A 22404-nucleotide genomic window follows, 5' to 3' on the forward strand; every position below is an offset into this window, starting at 1 on the left:
TGACTTCGGCTCAGGTCATGATCTCATAGTTTGTGAGTTCAAGCCCCGCATTGGGCTCTGTGCTGACAGCTCAGAGCCTGGAGCCTATTGCCGATTCTGTGTCTCCCTCTCTCTCTCTGCCCCTCCCTGGCTTGCACTGTCTCTCTCAAAAATAAATAAAACATTAAAAAAAAAAACTTCTTTTTTTTCCAGTTATCTATCTAAACAGCTAGAAAATTTAAAAACCATGCAGGTAACTATATAATCCTCTTCTCTATGACTAACAGGTGTGGACAAAAAACGCAAGTTTGTTTGTAAAGGCTTCCTTGGGGAAAAAGTAATAGTTTGAGAAGTCCCTCTGCACCCACTGGTTCATTTAAACATTTAAAACTTTATCCAGCTACACTTAATACACCTAAGATTGGCTCTTCTGGGGCTAGCTTTCCTCTTCCCACTTACACACAGATATTCTTTGCTCAGTGAACTCAGACAAGAGAGTTAGTACTTTTAAATCTGTCTTTAAAACTTAATATGTAATTAAATAGATACCAAAATCAATGATTTCTGATTTTGAAGCATGTTTTAGGAAGTCTCATTTCTGCTTCATCGATCTTAGAATGCCAAATGGTGAATGAAAACTCAAGTCCAGCCCGGTGTGGACTTACATGAGATGAAGAGTATATTTACACTGTGCTGAACACTTAACTAAATGCCATCGGTTACCAGATGACAATAAATATGAACTATAACTGCAACAATGACCCTGAAAAGGCATTATCACCCATCATTGTCAGAAAGTAGGAGAGAAATATGGCGGGTTTTAAGGAAGGAATGGGGAGTATGGCACCAAGGGAGAGAAGAGAGGTGGGGAAAATATATTTGGAAAATGACAAAAATAATAGAATATCACTGTTTATTATTTCACCATCTTTTAAGTCAGTATACAGAATCCTTGATTATGCGGTACTTCCTCAGCATTTTTTAATGGATGTTACTGAAAAACAGAAGGGAAAATGTTTATCATATCTTAATAAAAACCCAGTTCCAGAGGAGAGATATCTTCCAAAGCACAAATTTAGTGCAGACATTTTAAATGGAAGCTTTATCGGTCAATCAGGAAAGAAGAAATGAATTTTGTTCTTTCCTAAATTTATTTTGAAGGTAAACATAAAAATAATCACATGATCAGTTGGGTGCTACTCTTTAGAAGCTTAAACTCAGGTTCTCAATTATGTTCTGCCTTTATAGGATCCATGGAAGGGATGCCTGACAAATGTGGTCAAATAGCTTCAAGGGCCATTATATCAATGACAAGGGTCATTATTGAGCGGCCACAGAAGCTCTGAGCCACTTTGCCTCAGAAGCCCAAAGTATGCTGAGAACATGGATAACCTGGCAAGACTTGGGGGACTGTTGAGTGGGGAGTGAGTGACACAATCAAATTTACACTACCGAGGTAATTTTGGAAGCAGTTTGAAGAAATGGAGATAGAGATTGAGAACACAGGCAGAGAGGAAGTGAACCTAAGAAAGACGGACAGAATCCCGTCAGAAAGAAGAGTGTTCTTCAAAGGCTTGGCAACCTTAGGCACACAAAATCAAGCACTGTATAGATGTTCAGCAGGGGCCTGAATTAAGGAATGAGATGTAGGGTGTAAGAAGGGAAATCTAAAGAAAGCCTAGTTGATGACTTTGGATGATGGGATGCGGGAGGTGTCTTCCCGGGCCCACCAAGTGAGTGGTGAGCCATCTGTGCAGCCGCCGTGGAACAGGAAGTACCTAGCAGCTGTGGAGGAAGTACTAGAAATAGGGCGTACTGAGCTTGAGGTGTCTGAGGAGCACTCGAGTAGACAGATGTCCAGGAGCCAGTTGCGAGGGAGCCATCAGCTTATTTGAGCTTCGGATGTGGATAAAATCACCCTAAAAACATGTCAAAGGCTGGGGACTGGAGGCTGGGGATTTGAGACGGTCTTATTCTAGCTGCCACACTTTGGAAGAGGCAGTGATAAACTGCAGCAACCTTGCGATATGGGAAATGGGTGGGAGGACAAGAGAACGGAGAGGGGGAGGCCACCCCAACGTGAGTGTGTTCCATAAAGGCTTGGGCTCCCCCACTACCGGAGCAGAGCTGGGGCCAACCGCGGCAAGTTAGTGGCAGGTGCTTTGCGCTTCATAGGAAGGAGGCCAACTGAGTAACCGACCACCACAAGCTGACTGCCTGACCAAGCAGTGAGCTTTGGATCCATCCGCCAAATGGGGGGGGGGGGGGGGGGAGCGAGAGCAGAGCTTAGAGGGGGAGGCAGAGCAGAGCTTAGGTGGGAAACGTAATTATACGGATCTTCCTGCTTCTTTCCACATTCAGGCTCTGGGATAGACAGTGCACTGAAAGAACGGAGTGCAGCAAGATTTCAGCATAACAGAAAATGAGCAGACTGTCCCCACAAAGGAGAGTTTGAGGTGGTTTTTCAGTTTTCACCTCCATTTCCCCATTCTTCTCTGATGTCTCCCCTCTCTTCAAACAGTTCTCCACAAGAGCCTGTCAGTAACAAATTCCGTTTTTGTCACATAAAAAATGTCAAAGAAACCAAATAAGAAAGAGAGGAGCAAGGAGAGGTGGGTCATACGACATTTCTTTGAGCCCTAAAGTCTTTTTTTTTTTCCTTCCTGTTCAGATTGTCTGAAATTCCCATTTCGTCTCCAGCACTGCGTCTCAGGGTGTGCTCTGCATTTCCACCTCTGCCTGTCCCTCCGGTGGGCCCAGGAAGCAGAGACAATCCTTCCTCTCCTCCTAACACGCACGCATGCGCACGCACACGTACACGCACGCACGCACGCAAACGCACGCCCAACCCCTTCCTCATGTGCTGAGCACAGCCTGAAATTCCAAAGTAGGCATTTCATTCCCGGAGTTAAGCCAGCCCTCCCACTAAGACACACACCGTCTTGGGTGACATATCATTCCAAATTATTACTGGCCTTTTAGGCCTTGTGTGAATGTTACATCTCTTTAAGAGCTGTTTTCTTTGTTCGTTTGTTTACATGGGAGATGATACAAAGACGTTGAAGCCCAAGGAGAGGGGAAGGAGAGGAGCCTGGAGACACAGGACTGGAGCCTCTCTGTCCTTCCTCGCTGGTCTTCCAATGCCACCATTGCATGTCTCCTAGGATTTTTGCCTCTGGCAAGAGGTTATCTTACCAACATTTTTGACAACTTCTTTTGAGTTTATCCTGGCTAATTTCTTCCTCCTCTCCTTACTTGTCACAACTGTGATTCATTTCAGTCAGAGATGTATTATTTATCTTTATTGAATGTAGATCCTCAACCTGGTTATTTTATGTTCACATTAATGTCTCTTTCATGGTTTCCCTCGTGATCTGAAAATTTGGTTCCGTCCCAAATCTTAAGGCATTTCATCCATTCTCATTACTGTGCTTAGTAACCAACCTTAACTTTAAAAAAGAAAAAAAAAATCTGAGGGTCATTACTAAAAATGGTTTAGCCTCTAAGAGAAGCTTGAGAATTCTTCTGTCATTCCAGGCACCTGGAGACATTTTCCATGGGCAACCACCTGTGGGAAGCAGGCCCTGGAAAGCAAGACTGGCAGTGAGTGGGACCTTATCCATCTACTGGTGTCATCAAGACCTGAGACAGAGATTAGTAGCCAGCTTGTGACATCCTTCAGTCCCTTCAGACTAGCATGGCTGGCCTGTGAGTCATATCAGGCCATATGCTTCTTTTCCTGCTGAGCACATCTGAAGATTGATACTGAGTGATTACACCATGTTTAATCATGAACACCCAGCATCTAGTACTTGGAGAACTTACTGATATTAAGCAGAGTAGAAACATAGGGACTACTCCATTATGTGGTGTGGCTAACAGTAGATATACAGATCCCTTTACTTTGTGGCCGTAAAGAAATGGCACTTACCCTAGAGATTTGTTGTCTGGGCCTCTTCCCTGTACCCAGCCAGTTCATCCTTGTGTTTCTGGAACTGAACTCTCTTTTTCTCTCTTAGGGAACTGTTTCTGCCTGCTGACTCTTCTAAGGATAGTTGCTTCCATGGGTACAGAATAGCTCTTTCCATCCCGACAACAATCTCATGTACAACTGAAGTTTAAAAGACTTAAATGCCAGGGGTGCCTGGGTGGCTCAGTTGGTTGGGTGTCCGACTCTGATTCAGGTCATGATCTCATGGCTCGTGAGTTCAAGCCCCATGTTGGGCTCTGTGCTGACAGCCCAGGGCCTGGAACCTGCTTTGGATTCTGTGTCTCCCTCTCTCTCTGCCACTCCCCTGCTCATGCTTTCTCTCCCTCCCTCGTTCTCTCTCTCTCTCTCTCTCTCAAAAATAAATAAACATAAAAAAAAAAAAAGAAAGGTTAAATGCCTGAACTAGGGGTCTCAAAACTGGAGAGTTGTGACCCAAACCCAGGGTCATCTGTCTCCAATACCCATATGTTCCCCTGTCGTGACCAAAAACATAAAATAAAAGCCTGTTCTCTTTACTATGCTAAGAGAATACTAGAAAAAGTAGACAGATTTGAATTCCTAGGAGTTCAGATGCTAATATACTCTGACCTAATAAGCTAAAACCACTATTTGAAAACTGATAGTAAAAATACTACTTAAAGAAGATTCAGATATAAAGCAGTAAGAAAGTTAAGGAGGGGGGGATGTATTTAGGGAAAATGTGGCCCAAGGATTTGAATTGGCTTTGGGGTTTGGGGCTGGCCACTGTGACAGAGAAGAAGGCCAGACAGAATGGTACTCTTGGGTCCCTGAGAAGTCAGGGAGTCTGGAGAAGGGCTGGGCAAACAAGTGGGAAGTCTTCTAACCACGAGCTCTAACTTAGACCAACAGCTTTCTAGGATTTCCCCCCAGCAAATCCATTTGCTTTATACTACACTATTTCTCTCTCAAGGAAGTATTTTCACATCGGACATTCACCAGTGATGCTGATGTGTGAGCAAGTGCTTGGGCCCTAATCTCAGCGTTTCTCTTTATTAGCTGAGTGACAGTTCACCTCTCTGGACCTAAAATTTCCCTATAAAAATGCAGGGGGACAGTAGCTAATTGGTTTCTAGGTTGCCTTCCTCAGCTTTCTTATTCCATGAGTGGTCAATGCCATGGCATTTTGGGTTCCTCTTGCATTTGGAACACACTGGGGAGTTATGTTAATCCACTTCATCCCTCCATTAATGGACTCATGAAAGGATTTGTCAGGTCAACTATGAAAGATACATGAGTAAAGAAAACAAATACAGAAAGCAGAGAAAGAGATACTCTGTGATGTATAACTGTGAGGTTCAGAGTAAAGGCACAGTTTAGAGGCAATGGAAGAGCGGCAATCACCCTCACTGTAATGGAGGGCCGTATGAAGCTATAACAGGGTCAGGAGGCAGCTCTGAGCACCAGAGTTGGGTTTGGGCACATTCTGTCCACACCATTCAGCTCTGCTGGCACACTGTCTATCAAACATCATTTCCTGTCTGTATGAGCAGGGTAACAATCTCCATTTCCCTTAGAAAATAAATGGAATAATACCATCTACTCCTTCATGGTATTATATCATCCCTAAAAGGAAATAAGATAAGCCCATTTAAATATAAATAAGGTATATGATTATTTCCCTTTTCTTTGAAATAGTGACACATGTTTTCTGTAAAAGATCTATGATCAATCTTATATAAGAAATTACCTATTCCAGGGGCTCCTGGGTAGCTCAGTTGGTTAAGGGTCTGACTCTGAATTTTGTCTCAGGTCATGGTCTCCCAGTTCGTGAGTTCGAGCCCCACATTGGGCTCTGTGCTGGCAATACAGAGCCTGCTTATGACTCTTTCTCTCTCTGCCCCTCCCACACTTGTGTGTGTACGCGCGCTCTCTCTCTCTTTCTCTCTCTCTCTCTCAAAATAAATAAACAAAAAAAAAAAAATAAAAAGAAAGTACCTATTCCATGAAGGACATTTTTCTTCTACCCAGAAAATGAATCATTTGCAAAGATGAGAGCCACCCTGGCACAGGTCGTAGATAAATAAGGTTTGGGGGGTGGCATAGCCACTTGTACATCCCCATCACCCACAGACATGGCCCCTGTAGCAATGTTTGCATCTGCAAAGCCAGGCTGTACGTGGCCCACCTGTAGTGAAACACTCATGTAACAGATACTCCCTTCTGAAAAGTTAGAATCAGATCTGAGAGATGGTAGGAAGTTTCTGTTGGTACTTAAACCAGAACATCCTGGCACATCCCAGTTTGGCCCAGTGCAAGGAGAAGCTGAGAAAACAATAAAGAGATGAGCGGGGAGATGAAGTATCGACAGAGACAGATGAAGCTGCTGAGGCCAGACCATCACGTGGCCCTTCTGTGCTTCCTGCCTGTGTCTCGAATGCAATACCCTCGCATCCCGTAAGCTCTACTCTTTTGCTTACACAGTTGTGAGTAGATATCTGTTACTTAAACCCAAAGGATCCCTAATTAAATATCCTGAATTCCAAGACCTCTTTCCGTTTCTTATTTTTGTTTAAGGCTTCTCGTTGGTGTGTGAGATCTGGTGAAATATCAGTGGAGTGGGAGATGAAAACAGGTTCATTTTACTAGTAATGGCTGCTGGTCGAGCAAGCCCCTTCCAAGTCTGATGATACTATAGGCTGCTTGGTTGTTTGTCTGGTCCTCCTAGGTCAGTGTTTATCCTCGGTTTTCTTTTAGACGTTGGAGGAGGAAGAAGGGACACTCTGTCCTTGGCATGACTAGTATTGCTCAGTGGTACATCTGTTGACCTAAGTCATTTATGGGGCCTTCCAGAAGCAGCAAATCCTTGCTCAAGCAGTAGGTCAGCCATTCTGATTAGAATCAGCATCAACCACCCATGAAACTAGAAGCGTCCCCCGTGATTTATTGTTACAATAAAGCCTCACTAATTAACTATAATTGGGAGGAAAAGCTTGTCGCAAATTTAAGACTCTGAAAGAAACAACATTTTAATTTCTTCCAACTTTGCACAGTGATTTAAATTAGGTTAAGCAAGTATACTTGACTTAATGTATAAATAAAAATTATTTCTAGATAGCACCTCAACTTAATAGGTGCATTTTTGGTATGTAAATGGTCTTTGGAACAGCTTGTTTTAGGCAGGCGATTTAAGCATTCCACTTATGTTCTTATAGTATTAATAGTTTAGAACGTGCTTTTCAACACTGAAAAATCAATAAGTTAATCTTTTTTTAATGTTTATTTATTTTGAGAGAGAGAGAGAGAGCACTCATGTGAGAGCAGGAAAGGGGCAGAGAGAGAGAGAGGGAGAGAGAGAGAATCCCAAGCAGGTTACAAGCTGTCAGTGCAGAGCCCAACACAGGGCTTGAACTCACAAATCACGAAATCATAACCTGAGCCAAAATCAAGAGTTGGACGACTGAGCCACCCAGGTGCCCCTGATTAAGTTAATCTTAACACTTGTCAAAATTATTTTTAAGCAAGTAGGGTCTGAAGGGCGGAGATTATTGTTATTTTTGGATCAATATGACAATGATTGGGGAAACAATGGTATGAGTTAGCGTGTCATGAAAACCTATTTTAAAGCTTCCTACATCTTTCATAGGGATTTACATTGCAGTTGAAAATGAAGTGATTTATTTAAGAGTCCAGTGGAGTGATTGTACTGTGGATGTGCTAAAAATCATTTCTCCTGCATATTTGATAACGCTGTGATCTTTAGACCACGGTTCCAATTTATAAGGAGATGAAGGTACATGCAAATAAGCCTGTGATGGGGTGTTTGGTGCCCCAAATCATTTCTCCCGATTGTTTATTTGCTGTTTATGAAATCTAACGAAAATGAACTGGGATACCAAAACTGGTGTGGTGAATAGCGATGTCTTAAATGGCTACACTTAATTTTAAGACTGCAAGAATGTCTCATCAGATCACCTGATGTGAGCTGCTTTGGGCTATCAAGGCACAGAATTTTTGTTTCCGTGGGCGGGGGTGGTGGGGGAGGGGGGGCCGGAGAAAGCCTGACTCATGCTGGCCATTCATTTTCCAGGGAACCCTCCTCCCACCTGGTTCCTCTCCTTCCTGTTGCACTGGGTGGTTTCAGCTTCCTGCCTTGCTTTTAACCTGAACCCATAAAAATCACCTACTTCAGTAGAATGGAACATGCCTGAAAACTAAGGCAAGTTTTAGAACCCCTTGGAAACTGGGTACATTCTGGTGTTCCTTCCTGCAGAAGTAGGGGCTGCAGCCTTGCCCCACTGGGCCCAGAAGTACATCTTTGACTCCATGAGGTCAAGTCTGCTGGAGGCATGCCCTTGATAGATCTCCCCAGGCAGTCGAGATGGGACTAAACATGGCATTATCATTGCCACTTAGTAAAGGAGGATGAAAAGAAATGTTCTGTTGTTGAAGGCCATGGTGTGTGCTTTGTTCCCACTTGTACTTCAGCCTCTGGACAGGAATGACTGATGGGTGTGGGTAACTTCACCCCCGAGGAATTCACTGCACTTACCCAGGGCACCAGCCTTTGTCCCAGTTATTATGGGCTTCAACATTTTTTTTATTTAAAAAAAAATTAATCTTTATTTATTTTTGAGAGAGAGAGTGTGAGCAGGGGAGGAGCAGAGAGAGAGGGAGGCACAGAATCAGAAGCAGGCTCCAGGCTCTGAGCTGTCAGCACAGAGCCTGATGTGGGGCTCGAACTCACAGACCTGGAGATCATGACCTGAGCCAAAGTCGGACGCTCAACCGACTGAGCCACCCAGGCGCCCCAACATTTTTTTAACGTTTGTTTATTTTTGAGAGAGCACAAGCCAGGAAGGGGCAGAGAGGGGGGAAGGGGGAAGGAGCCAAAGCAGACTCTGAGCTGTCAGCAGAGAGCCCTATGCGAGGCTTGAACGCACGAACCACGAGATAGTGACCTGAGCCTAAGTTGGATGGTCACCGGACTGAGCCACCTTGGTGTCTTGGGTTTCAACATTTTTAAGTGTGTCATTGGTTTGGCACCTTTGCTTCCTTTCTGCAGTCTTTCATCTTGCATAAAAATAAAGCACGTGTGAGATACCAAAATCAAATTTTCCGAAAGAAAGATAGGAAAGAAGCTGGCACTGATTACATAAGCACGGCCTCCCTCCCAGTGACTCTGCTGTTGCCTCTGGTGCCACAGCCAGTCTCTGTGCATACATCCAGTGGTGGCCTCCTGACCACAGTGTGTGTGTGGCTTGGAGCAGATGGCTGGGGCAGAGTGCTAGGCATCCCTCTGCCTGACTTCTCATCCAGACCCCGCTATTCACTATTTCTATAACCTCAGGAACATTACCACATCTCTCCAGGCCTTGGCTTTATGAAAAATAAATACGCGTAAGTGCTCAACAATCGCTAGCTAGCTTCGTGACATTAGGTGTAGGGTTCTGTATGGGCCTCTATGTATCTTGGGACAGAATTAGTCTCCATGTCTTATCTAGCACTTCTTTGCAATAGGGGGATAACGCTTCACATTTTGAAGTACTTGGACCCACATCTGTTGATATTTTGTCCAATTGAATGTTAATTAAATGATGCTTGCTTAACAGGTGAGGTGATACAGTACATTTACACCCAAATGTCAATCTAAAATGACTACAGTAAGGGAGCGGCCAGATGGCTTAGTCACATAAGTTTCTGACTCTTGATTTCAGCTCAGATCATGATCTCACGGTTGTGGGATCAAGCCCCACATCAGGCTCTGTGCCGAGCATGGAGCCTGCTTAAGATGTTGTCTCCCTCTCTCTCTGCCCCTCCTCCTCTAGTACTCTCTCTCTCTCTCTCAAAAATAAATAAATAAGCATTAAAAAATAAAGAGACAAAAGAGACAAAATGACTACAGTAAGAAGTTTCAGCTAGCTAGATATAGGGGAGAGGACGAGGGAGGAGTTTCTGCCTCATGCAGTGGGTGGACGATGGTATTATTTGCCAGGCAGGGATCACAGGGGAATGCTCCTCACACCGCTAGATGATCAGTCTCCTTGTTTTATTGTGCTTCGCTTTATTGCACTTTGTTGATTTTGTGTCTTTTTACAAATTAAGGGTTTGTGGCAACCCTGTGTTGAGCAAGTCTATTGGCACCATTTTTCCAATAGCATTTGCTCATGTGTCTGTGTCACACTTGGGTAATTCTTGCAAAATTTCAAGCTTTTGCATTATTATTATATTTGTTACTGTGGTAAGTGATCTTCAATGTTATTATTATAATTGCGTTAGGGCGCCAAAATGTAATGATTAGGTTAATCAAGGAAGGCAAGTCAAAAGCAGAGATAGGCTGAAACCTAGGTCTCTTGCACAGTAAGCCAAGTTGTGCATGCAGAGGAAACGTTTTTGAAGGAAGTTAAAGGTGCTATTCCAGCCAACACATGGATGATAAGAAAGCAAAACTGATTTACTGCTGATCTGGAGTAACTCTGAGTGATCTGGAGAAAAGATCAAACCAGCCGTAGCGTTCCCTTTAGCTGAAGCCTCGTACAGAGTCAGGCCCTACTGCTCTTCAAATCTTCAGTTCTGTGGAGGCTGAGAGAGGTGAGGAAGCTGAAGAAGACAAGATGGAAGCTAGCAGAGGTTGGTTCATGAGGTTTAAGGGAAAAAGTCATCTCCATAACATAAAAGTGCAAGGTAAAGCAGCAAGTGCTGATGTAGAAGCTGCAGAAAGTTCTCCAGAAGATCTAGCTAAGATAATTGATGAAGGCAGCTACACTAAACAGATTTTCAATGTAGACAAAACAGCCTTATAGTGGGAGAAGATGTCATCTAAGACTTTCATAGCTAGAGAGGAGAAGTCAATGCCTGTCTTTAAAACTTCAAAGGAAAGGCTAACCCTCTTTGTAATAGCTAATGCAGCTGGTGACTTTAAATTGAAGCTAATGCTTGTTTACCATCCTAAAACTCCTAGAGCCCTTAAGATTTATGTTAAATCTATTCTGCTTGTGCTCTATAAAACCACAAAGCCCAAATGACAGCACATCTGTTCACAATGTGGTTTACTAAATATTTTAAGCCCACTTTTGAGACTTACTGCTCAGAAAAAGGATTCTTTCAAAATATTACCACTCATTGACAATGTGCCTGGTCACCCAACGGCTCTGATGGAGATGTACGTGAGATGAATGTTGGTTTCATGCCTGCTAACACAACATCCCTTCTGTAGCCTGTGGATCAAGGAGTAATTTTGACTTTCAGGTCTTCTTATTTATTATAATAAGATTTATTATAGAAATATCCATTTTTATAGTATTTCTTATAGACATATATTGTGTAAGGCTTTAGTTGCTATAGACAATTCCTCTGATGGATACAGAGAAAGTCAATTAAAAAATTCCCAGAAAGGATTCACCATTCTGGATGTCATTAAGAACATTTGTGATTCAATAGGAAGAGGTTGAAAATATCAACATGAACAGGAGTCTGGAAGAAGTTGATTCCAACCTTCATGGATGACTTTCAGTAATTCAAGACTCGAGTGGAGGAAGTCACTGCAGATGGGGTGGAAATAGCAGAGAACTAGAATTAGAAGCGGAGCCCGAAGATGTGACTGAATTGCTACCATCTCATGATCAAAGTTGAACAGATAAGGAGTTGCTTCTTATGAATGAACAAGGAAAGTGGTTTCTTTGAGATGGAATCTACTCCCAGTGAAGATATGTGAAGATTGTTGAAATGACATAATGGAAACAGCATGATTTGAGAGGATTGACTCCAATTTTGAAAGAAGTTCTACCGTGGGTCAAATGCTATCAAACAGCACTGCATGCTACAGAGAAATTGTTTGTGAAAGGAAGTGTCTATTGATGGGGCAAACTTCATCGTCTTATTTTAAGAAATTGCCACAACCACCCGAGCCTTTAGGGGCCACCACCCTGATCGGTCAGCAGTCATCAACATCAAGGGAAGACTTTCCACCAACAAAAAGAGTATGACTTGCTAAAACCTCAGATGATGGTTAGTATCTTTTAGCAATAAAGTATTTTTTTGAGTTTATTTATTTATTTTGAGAGAGGCAGAAATAGCATGAGTGGGGGAGGGAGAGAGAGAGAGAGAGAGAGAGAGAGAGAGAGAGAGAGAGAATCCCAAGCAGGCTCCGCACTGTCAGCACAAAGCCCAATGCAGGGCTCGAACTCACAAAATCACAAGATCATGACCTGAGCCATACCAAGAGTCAGACATTTAACCACCCGAGCTACCCAGGTGCCCCAGCAATAAATTATTTTTAATTAATGCATGTGCATTGTTTCTTTTAGACACAATGCTTTTGCACACTTAATAGACTACAGAATCCTGTAAAACTAACTTTTGTATGCCCTGGAAAACCGAAGAATTCGCTTGACTTGCTTTATTGCTACATTTGCTTTATTGTGGTTGTCCGGAACTGAACCCACAATATCCCCAAGGTATGCTTGTATTTGAGGAGCTGTTGAGTTTCATGTGTCCATGGAACATCTAAAAGAGATGTCTCATTTGAGGCTGGACCTTGGGAGAGAAACCTAAGGGCTAGCAGGTTATAGGTAAGAGTTGCCAAGTCTTTGCACCTGGCAGTCCTTCTGTCCAGAAGACTCTCCAGCTTTGCTCCCTGTCTCCCTAAGATCTTTGTTCAGATGTCACCTTTGCAGGAGGATTCTCCTGGCCCCCCAAGTTTAAGTGGCAATTGCCTCCTACCAAAGTACTTCTTGTCCACCTTCTGTGTATCACATTTTCCACATAATACATAGCATTATCTAAACTACCATGTATTTTACTTATCTTTACATATTTATTTCACTTACGATGTTCTACCTATTAGCGTGTAAGCTCCCTCCATGTGAGCTGGGGTTTTTGTCTGTTTTGCTTACTTCTGTATGCCCAGTTGCTATAATGGGGCCTGGTACATAAAAGCACTCAACAAATGGTTGTCAGGTGAGACATTGAGCCCTTATGTATGCCTGACACTCAGTACTCTATTGTTGAAATGACACAAAGGGTTTCGAATATCACATAAACTTAGTTGATAAAGAAGCAGCGGGATTTGAGAGGATTGACTTCAATTATTTTTTAAGTTTATGTCTTTTGAGAGAGACAGAGAGAGAGTGCCAAGCAGGGAGGGGCAAAGGGAGAGGGGGGCAGAGGATCTCAATTAATCTCAATTAATCTTTGTATGTTGGATCTCAAGTAAACTAAATTTAGGAGATGCAGCTTTATAGCTGGTACCAAGAGCCAGGAGGATGCATGAGATCTGTAGGGAGAGTGTTTAATGAAAAATAACAGGGGACCTATGACAAAGAAATAAAGCATATCATCCTTTTAGACACGGGCAAATTTGGAAATGGACCCTACATCGAAAAGCAAGAAAAGCCAGTCAGAGCAGGAGGAAAAACGAGCTGCTGTAGAGCAGACAGACCAATAGGGAGGAAATGTCCAAAGTTGTCAGATGCTACAGAGAAGTTGGCTTAATTAAGAAGCAAAAAGTGATCGAGAGAGATTGTCTGTGTAGTCTTGCCACCCTGGGTGCTGCCCCTGATTCAGATTCACTGCTGGGAAGCCTCTTACCAAAGTGGGTATTGTTATATAATAATTAATTATATCATAATTGCTTTTATTACTATCTCCTCTGATAAAGCATACTGCAAGGATATAAACGGCAGAGTTTACTTTTAAGCAAAAGGTTGATGATTAATCTACAGTTCAGTGGTTCCCAGACTTTGGAATGTCATGAACTGGTGACATTTGAGGGAGGGGAATGGGCCACTGAAATATTAGGCTGCCTGCCTCACAGTCAGCTGGTCGTCGTGCTCAATTCAGATAGGGCAGTCCATCTATGGGAAGTGAATAAATTAAGAATCATTTAGGAGACATGAAGCCCAGGCAAGAAGATCACTTGTGTTGGTTTGACTTGTAGTCTTCATTGCAAGTCAGAAATCTTTTTGGAAAAGGTATGACTTATGGTCCTTTGCCGCCAATGACTTGCCCCATAGTGGACACTCTTACCATTTACCATTACATTTACCATGACTCACATTTCTGAAAGTCTGGATTGAAGCAGAGAAAGTGCTGTTCCCAGTGGTGCCAAGGAGTAGCCTGAGCAGTTTGTAGCACCTTTGACTAGTAATCTCCATCAACTTCCCCACCCCATGCCACAAATAAATATACAGTCATATAATCTCAGTTTTAAAATGTGTTTGTTAGGTCACTGTCAGGCAAATCCCCAGCTGCCCTCACTGCCCCCTCCCTTCCCTCCCACCCACGACACACACACCTGGCACTGGGCAGGTGAGAGTCTACGCGATATGGTTGTCTGATGTTGGTTGTTAATAGAGTAAAGCTTTAAAAGGAGGAAATTACTAACAGGATGGAAGTAACTTTAAAAAGGAGCCTCAACAAAGGAGGCTTTTTTCCAGGGCCAAGTCTGCCTTCGGCGATAGAGCAAATTAGGCATTCCTTTTGCTTCTGACAGTATTTCAAAACTGGATAGCCTCCCTCAGTTATGGAGAGTACAGCTACTCATTCATTATCAGATTGACATTAGCCAGAATATTTTAATGTCAACAAAGACATTTGAATGATTGTTAGCCTAATTATTTCTTATATCCCCTTTGGAAGTTCCCATGTGTACAAGATTTTAAATAAGGAGTATGTCCAGATTGATTCTTTTTTTTGTTCTTGTGAGAATCCTGAATTTTATCAAGGGTGCAGTCTAATTGAACTTGGAATAAAGCTTTAGTTTCATATTTTCTGGCTAATGTTCCATAAATGTCATAACTTTGCTGTTTAATGGGGAGTGTGTTTTTATGTAATAGATATGCCAAACATTAATGAAGGGAAGAAGAGAGGGAATGACTGAGAAATGCCATCTCAAGCTCAAAAACATCAAAATTAGCAATAAAAATAGAAGTTTCTTAGCTCCAGGAATGGGAGGGAGATAGTCACAGACATAAGAGAAGACACAGCCTGATCCTTGCTTCCAGTTTGCTAGGAGGGGACTCACAGGGTGACCTTGACCCAGCAGTTCAACTGCCTTGTGCCTGTGTTTCCTCCATGTATTCATGGGGAACTGTAGTGCTCCTTTGCTTAGGTGGCAATGAGGTCTTCAGTGGGCATGGGAGTATCATAGCGATCCTGCAGTCACATGGCCCTGGGTCCTCCTGTCCCCTAAGGCTTTGGGTACAGACATCTAGTTTGGAGATTACTGAGGGGTGCTTGTGGTATCCAGACTCAGCAAATCTGTTCATCGTTAAATGAAAAGGCTTAATATCAACTGGGACTTAACGTAGCAGAACCAGCTTGAATTTAGTTGGAAGTATGAATCAGAGAAGATTTTCAAGAAATGTAGTTTCATTTAAAAGGTTTATAGTAACTAGGATCAGGTTAAATCTGGGCTTAATAGCAAATCTTTAAGAAGGTACTTAAACAAATCTTTAAGAATGCCCTGTTTTTAATATATTGTCTCCTTATGCTTCTAAAAGGTATATCTACGGTGAGGATTCTTGGAAAGTACTGTCTTACGTAAATTGAGCATTATTGTACTATTATTTATATTCCTCATTGACTTATTAAATATTTGTTTCAATGTTATATTTTACATACTTTCCAAATCATTCTCAAATTCCTTACTAAATGAGTCCAAATAGATGACATTTTATTACTGTTATCTCTTACCCCAGGTTTTCCCTGCTCACACAGTGTTTGGCAAACATCATACATGTTTGAAAGAATGAATTAGCAAATGAATGAATGACCAAAGGCCATAGATTCAATCTTCACACCCTTTAGCTGGCCTCGCTTTATTCCATGTACAGAGACAGAATCTTGAATACTGACTATCTCTTTAATGCCACCTGCAGAGACCGTTTGTACAGCGTAGGCCACTGTCTTCGTCAGTTGAGGCTGCTGTTCAGAATATATACTGAGTGGCTTATAAACAACAGATATCTATTTCTCACAGTTCTGGAGGCTGGAAGTCTGAGATTTCTGGTGAGATCCCTCTTCTGGGTTGCAGAGTCCCTCCTTTTCATTATATTTGTCTTACGTGGTACAAAGCAGAGAGCTGCCTGGGGTCTTTTTTACAAGGACACTAATCCCATTCATGGGGGCTTCACTCTCATGACTGAGTCAACTCCCAAAAGCCTTACCTCCTCTGCTACCATCACACTGGGGCTTAGGATTTCAACATATGAATTTTGCAGGGACGCAAACATTCAGTTTATAACAGCCACGGAGAAGGCATATTATGCTCTGTGACAAGGGGCTTATTCCAACATGGCAGAGTCTTCTTGCTCACAGTGACAGACTGTAGCACTCTCTTCTCACCTGCACATTTAGGAGTTGGAAGGTGATGTGCTTCCTGGCTTCACAGAAACTAGAAAGAGTCTGTTGTGAGTAGTTTTCTCTCTCTATCAGATCAGAGCTGTGTCTAGCTCCCAGGGCTTCCCACAATGGGATGAAAAGGCAGTGGGGCATCTGCTGGCCTCCCAAGCCAAGTGAATGGATTGTCCACGGGTGACAAGGTGACCCAAGCATCGTTTCCCTGGGCTCACTGGTCCGTTTCCCATTCTACATCTCTCAGCAGCCCTGTAGCTGTGTGGCACAGGACAAAGTCCAAGGTTTAGGTAGAGAGTGCTTTTTCCCCGGAAGAAAGGCTTATGGCTTTGGGAAGTCAGGGATCTCAGGCTCAAGGAGTCATTTCCCAGCCCGTGTTCTCAGTGTCTCTGTGTCAGTGCATCTTGACCGCTCTGTCTTTGCCTTGTTTTGTGCCTCCTCCGTCAGGGACATCCTGCTCATTCACTGAGATTCAGTAGACTCAGATGCCTTCTTAATAAGGTCTTCTCGAAGTTTCTACACAGAGCTAATCTTCCTCTTCTTGTGTTCCCAGTGATACAGATCACATTGGATTCTAGTCTCTGCTTTCGGATCTCTCCCAGAGAGCATCTGTGGGGAGGGACGGTAAGGGTTGTCATGGGAGGGACACTTCTAATTCACACTACCCCCAGTGCCCAGCATAGAGCGGCTGCCCTCTAGAAGTCTGTGAGTGATCCAAAATCAGGCAATGACCTTATAATCACAGAGCTACTTCCAAACTCTCTTAGCCCTGTTATAAAGATGCTAAGTATTCTACAAGGAATTTCTCAAACGTACACGTAAATTTATTTAGAGTATGGCCACCCTGAGATATGTAACACTGTGGCTGAGAAAATAAAAACAATAACCAAAAGCCATTAAAACACTAGTCACCTGTGTATATTATTTCTGGATTCAGAGCCCAACCGGCCACCTAGAGAATTCTTCCCTGATTGTATTAGACTTATGATTGTCTCCAAACCTTTTTCCAAAAACAAGAAATTCTGTTTCCTGACTTTAAACCCCTCGCTTTTTCAGGTACATTAAGATGAGATTACCATAGCCAGTTCTTTTGTATGGGACTATTCCACAAAACATTTATTGGTTCCTATGAGTTTTTAAGGTGTTAAATCTGATATCCAACAGCTGACTGTGATTATCAGTCTTGGCTCACAAATTGCTCTGCTACATATCAGCATGAGGCTTTCTGGAATCCGAATGATTGGCTAGAGTCATTTCAGATATTCCCAGAAGGTCTGAAAACCTTCATTTCCTCAACAATATGCCCAGCAACTTGCATTGTTATCATTTAAACTAATACAAGTGCTGTTTTTCTTATTGTGTCATTATTGTTACCATGATTTTCTTTTTTTAAATGTTTATTTATTTTTGGTGGGGGGAGGGGCAGAGAGAGAGGGAGACAGAGGATCAGAAGCCGGCTCTGTGCTAATAGCAGAGAGCCCGATGTGGGGCTCAAACTCACAAACCATGAGATCGTGACCTGAGCCCAAGTCAGACGTCTGATTGACTGAGACACCCAGGTGCCCCCCATTTTCTTTTTAAGAGTAGAAGGAATACATCCTGCTTTACTCATGAATGAGTGAGAGGAGAAGGCAGCTGAGCTTCTAATTATCGGGGGTGAATGTCAGGGTGTGTAGCAAGGAAAAATGTTTATGTTGCCAAGAAGGCTAAGATCCCAGATTGTACAAGGGGAGGGGAATTTTCATGACTATGCCACCTGTCCCTGAGTCCTGTGAATCCCCAGGTTTTGTGACCTAGAGGCGATTTGGTAAACTGGTGGTTATTTGTGACATGGAGATCAAACTTTGAAAATCGTAAGTGTATCTTTGTAGAAGATAAGGCCAAAATACCTCGGTGGATAAATGTTAACAATGCACTGAACTGGGAGCTTGGCTTCTTCTGAGCACCTGCTCCATCACAGGCAATGGTGACAACTGTCTCCCCCACACACTGACTGGCTCCTAAAGAATGGTATGAGCATGGTGTAGTCAAGAGACTGTCTGGTTGGGTCAAGGGTTTGTGCAGGCGGGTAGCTTGGAAGGTCTGAGGTTGTCTTCTACTGTCCCCTGTGAGATCATGTTAAGGTCAGGCTAGGGCTTTGAGACGCTCACTGCTTTCCTGCTCTCTCAGTAAAACAGAGGGTCTACTTCCTTGTAATCAAAAACCAGTCCCTCCTACCCTCTCAGAAACCTTGCTACCCCTTCTTCCTCCACACCCTGCTCTTTTCCTTTATCTTCAACCTCTCCTTGTCTGCTTTCTCCTTCCCGCCCTCATTAAACATGTGCCAGCCTTTTTTTATCCTTGCCAAACCCTCCCTCCCTTAACCTGGCGGCCACCTCCAACCGCAGCCCTGTTCACTATCTCCATGTTGGCCACAATCTTCTAAAGTGCTGCTCTCACGTACTGCATGTGCCTCCTCACTTCCCTCTTACTTTGTAACCCTCTCCAATCCTGTTTTGATCTTACCACCTCTCCAAAACTACAAAGTCAACAAGATGTTAATGCTTGTAAAGTTAAACATAGCCTCACTCTACAACCCGGAAATCACACTCCCAAGAGAAATGCAAACTTGGGTTCAGACAAAACCTGTATGCAAATATTTGTGACAGCTCTGTTCATTATTGACAAAGACTGAAAATAACCAACATGTCCTCTGACCTATGAACAGATAAATTGTGGTCTAGCGGCACGATGGCAATGGAAAGGAATGAGCAATTGATTCACGTAGGAATCCATAATAACACGAATGATCCCTAAATATATTTTGCAGGGGTGCAAAAAGGCTGTGTGATGTGTGATTCCAAGCATGGCATTTTGAAAAAGACAAAACTCTAAGAGTGGAGACAGAGCAGTGGTTTCCAGGCGTTGGGGAGAAAGGCTGAGCTAAAGGGACAGCATGAGGAAATTTGGGGGGTGCGGTGGGGATGGCACTGTCCTGTGTCTTGACCGTGGTGGTGAATGCAAGACTTTGTGCATTGGCAAAACCCAGAGAACTCTAAAGCACAGAGTGTATTTTAATGTATGGATTTTTATGTAGCAACTAGGGTGTAGGGGATTCCCCCAAATGGAATACAAACTAGCATGTGGGAAAATAAAATGATGCTCATGACTTCCTTAGCCCCATGGGGACGTAGTTGTCTTTATTTAGCCGTTTAACACTACCATCCTTTGACACACTCTCTTCCCTTAGTTTTCCAGGTACCACCTGCTCCAACTTTCTCCTACTAGACTAGCTTCCCTTCCTCACACTCCCTTGCAAGGTCTTCCTTCTTAACTCCCCCTTCTACCTTGCTGGTTCTCCCTGTCAACCTCATCCACTCCCACAATCACAAGTACCCAATATTCCAATGACTCTCCAATTTGCCTTTCCCCTGGGGACCTCTCTTCTGAGCTCCAGACAGTCATATGCTGCCACTGTGGACTAAACCCAGTAGTACTGTGGACTAAATCCCAGACTCCAGTTAGCATCCAGACCTTCCCTGCACCCACATCTGCTTCCTCTCCTGGGCCCCCAACTCACTAGAGACCAAGAGCTTGGCCATCATCCTTGACTTCCCTCTCTGCCTCCCCTCTCTGTCCCTCACTGCTGCTTGCTACATCTCATTCCCTCTTGAACCCATGTATTTGCTCCTTTTCCACTCACTTCAATGGTGCCACAATGGCCCAAGCCACCACCATCTGTCATCTATACTGTGGCACTTCTATTTAGTCACCAGCAGCATCTTCTTCAGACCTTCTGCACTGTGCAGCTGGGGTAATTTTTTTTTCCAATATATGAAGTTTATTGTCAAATTGGTTTCCATACAACACCCAGTGCTCATCCCAAAAGGTGCCCTCCTCAATACCCATCACCCACCCTCCCCTCCCTCCCACCCCCCATCAACCCTTAGTTTGTTCTCAGTTTTTAAGAGTCTCTTACACTTTGGCTCTCTTCCACTCTAACCTCTTTTTTTTTTCCTTCCCCTCCCCCATGGGGTAATTTTTTTTAAACAAAGTGAATTGCATTCCTCTGCTTCAAACCTGCCTGGGGTTTTATAATGCTTTTTTAAATGAAGCTTAAGTTCCTCAACACGTCCCACCAGGTTCTGCCTGGTTTGCAGCCCCCCCCCCCCCGCCCCCCACACACAGTGACCTTCGCCCTTTCTTCTCCACTGTGCTTCCCCGCGAGCCTTTTTTCTTCCCACAGATACATCAGGCTCTTTCCCACATCAGGTCCTTTGCATGTGCTGTCCCCTTCACTCACTAATCCATATTCACCCTTCAGGCCTCAGTTTAAATGTCACTTCTGGGGAAGCCTCCCATGACCCTAGAGACTAGCTTTGCTTCTCTCATGGCATGTTTTCATAGTTTTTCTTTCTTTCTTTTTTTTTTTTTTTGGTAAGTTTATTTATTTATTTTGAGGACTGGGGGGAGGGCAGAGAGGACGAGAGAGAATCCCAAGCAAGTTCTGTGCTATCAGTGCAGAGCCTGACCTGAGGCTCCATCCTATGAACAGAGAGATCATGACCTGAGCCAAAACCAAGAGTCAGACACTTAACCCACTGAACTACCCAGGTGCCCCTGCATTGTTGTTCTTTCTGAGCATTTCTCTTTAGTATCAACAGCCTTCTCTAAAAAGCGAGCAGGAAATGGACCTGGCTAGTTCACTGAAGTCTCCTCAGAGCTAAGGCCAGTATCTGTTGGAAGGAAATAAAAACCAAGGTAATAAGTTTAAATGCACAGCACAATACATTGTAGACAGGTAATGGGGAGCCACAGAAGGCATCAGTGCATACAAAGACAAGGAGAAAAATGTGTTGAATGGTACCAATTTGGTAGTTGTGTGCAGGGTAGGTTGGGGAAACCGAAACCATGGAGAGTATAATGGAATGGGCCAGGCATGGAATAATAAGGGTCAGGATTAGAATGTGACAGTAGGAACAGGGAGAGACAAAAAAAATCATAGGATTTGATGACTAATTTGTATTTGGAAGTGAGAAGGGAAAGAGTAGATTCTGAAATTAGGGTCTGGTGATTTGTGAAATAAAAATAAATGAAGAAAAGAGAACTGGGTTTCAGAGGAAGCTAATGATGTCAGGTCAATAAATTGTCATGGGGATGGTGAGGCTTACACAGTAAGAATTCCAAGTGGCCTAACACATAGAAGTCATATTTCAAAGACCGTCTGCATACCTTTTCCAAATCAGGACCATCTGTGAGGAAAGCTGGTGTGAAATCATTGTTTATGCAGATAATTTTCTCTGCAGGTCGTCTCCTTTTCTTCAGGGAGACTTGTGTGAAGCCAGACCACATTTCACACATGGTCATGGCCACAGCATCATCGGGGAGCTGCCTGGGATTGTAAGCTGCAGATTGTCTTATTCCAAAGGCATCACACCTTTTTTCCTGCTGTGTTCCCTCCCGTTGCCACCCATGTTTGGCACAGGTGACCCGGAAAGAAGGGCAGTTAGCCCCAGACAATAATGCAGTGACGGGTGAGTGTGTGGCTTACAGACCTGGTGACCTCTGCTTTGCTGAGCACGGGCAGGGGAGTAGCTATCAATAAGGCCCATGGGATTCTATGGAAACAGAGACACCAAGAGGGCCCTGGGGGGGCGGGGGTGGAGTGCGGGAGAGGTTCTAGAGACAGGTACCGCTCAGGGGCCAAGATCTCACCCAAGTGTGGAGGAGATGGAATTGTTTTTGCCTAACTTAAACTGGGAAGAAAAATAGAGTGGTTTTAGACTTCAAAGCATAGAGGAAAACAATGGCCTGAAATATGGGACCAAGAGGAAGACATTGCTGCTGCTGACACTCTCGTGGGTGGGCAGCACTGGGATAGCTTTGTCCTTCTCTCCTTGCCTTCCTCATAACAGCAATCAACCTTCCAGGTCTCTGTGCCTTATTTCAGTGGTCTTCAAACCTTTTAGGGTTTTCTCATCACGCCACCAAGACACAGGGGTATGAGGCTGCTGTTAGTTGTGTTGGTAACAAGCCCTATGCCGTTACTCTACTTGGCCAATAACTTGAGGGCAGCAGGGTGCACATCCATGTCACGGACTAGGAATAAAACTTTCTCTGCAGATGGCAGAGAAACATTAGAA

The 22404-nt window shown here is 43.5% G+C and overlaps 1 protein-coding gene across 2 annotated transcripts in view; it reads left to right on the forward strand.

The window, feature by feature from the left end:
- Positions 1–22404, forward strand: part of KIAA1217 (KIAA1217 ortholog) — a 747790-nt gene that overhangs the window by 316677 nt on the left and 408709 nt on the right. The gene's annotated exons all lie outside the window — the stretch shown is intronic.

This window comes from Acinonyx jubatus, chromosome B4 (genome assembly GCF_027475565.1).
Source record: "Acinonyx jubatus isolate Ajub_Pintada_27869175 chromosome B4, VMU_Ajub_asm_v1.0, whole genome shotgun sequence".
Lineage (NCBI taxonomy): Eukaryota > Metazoa > Chordata > Mammalia > Carnivora > Felidae > Acinonyx > Acinonyx jubatus.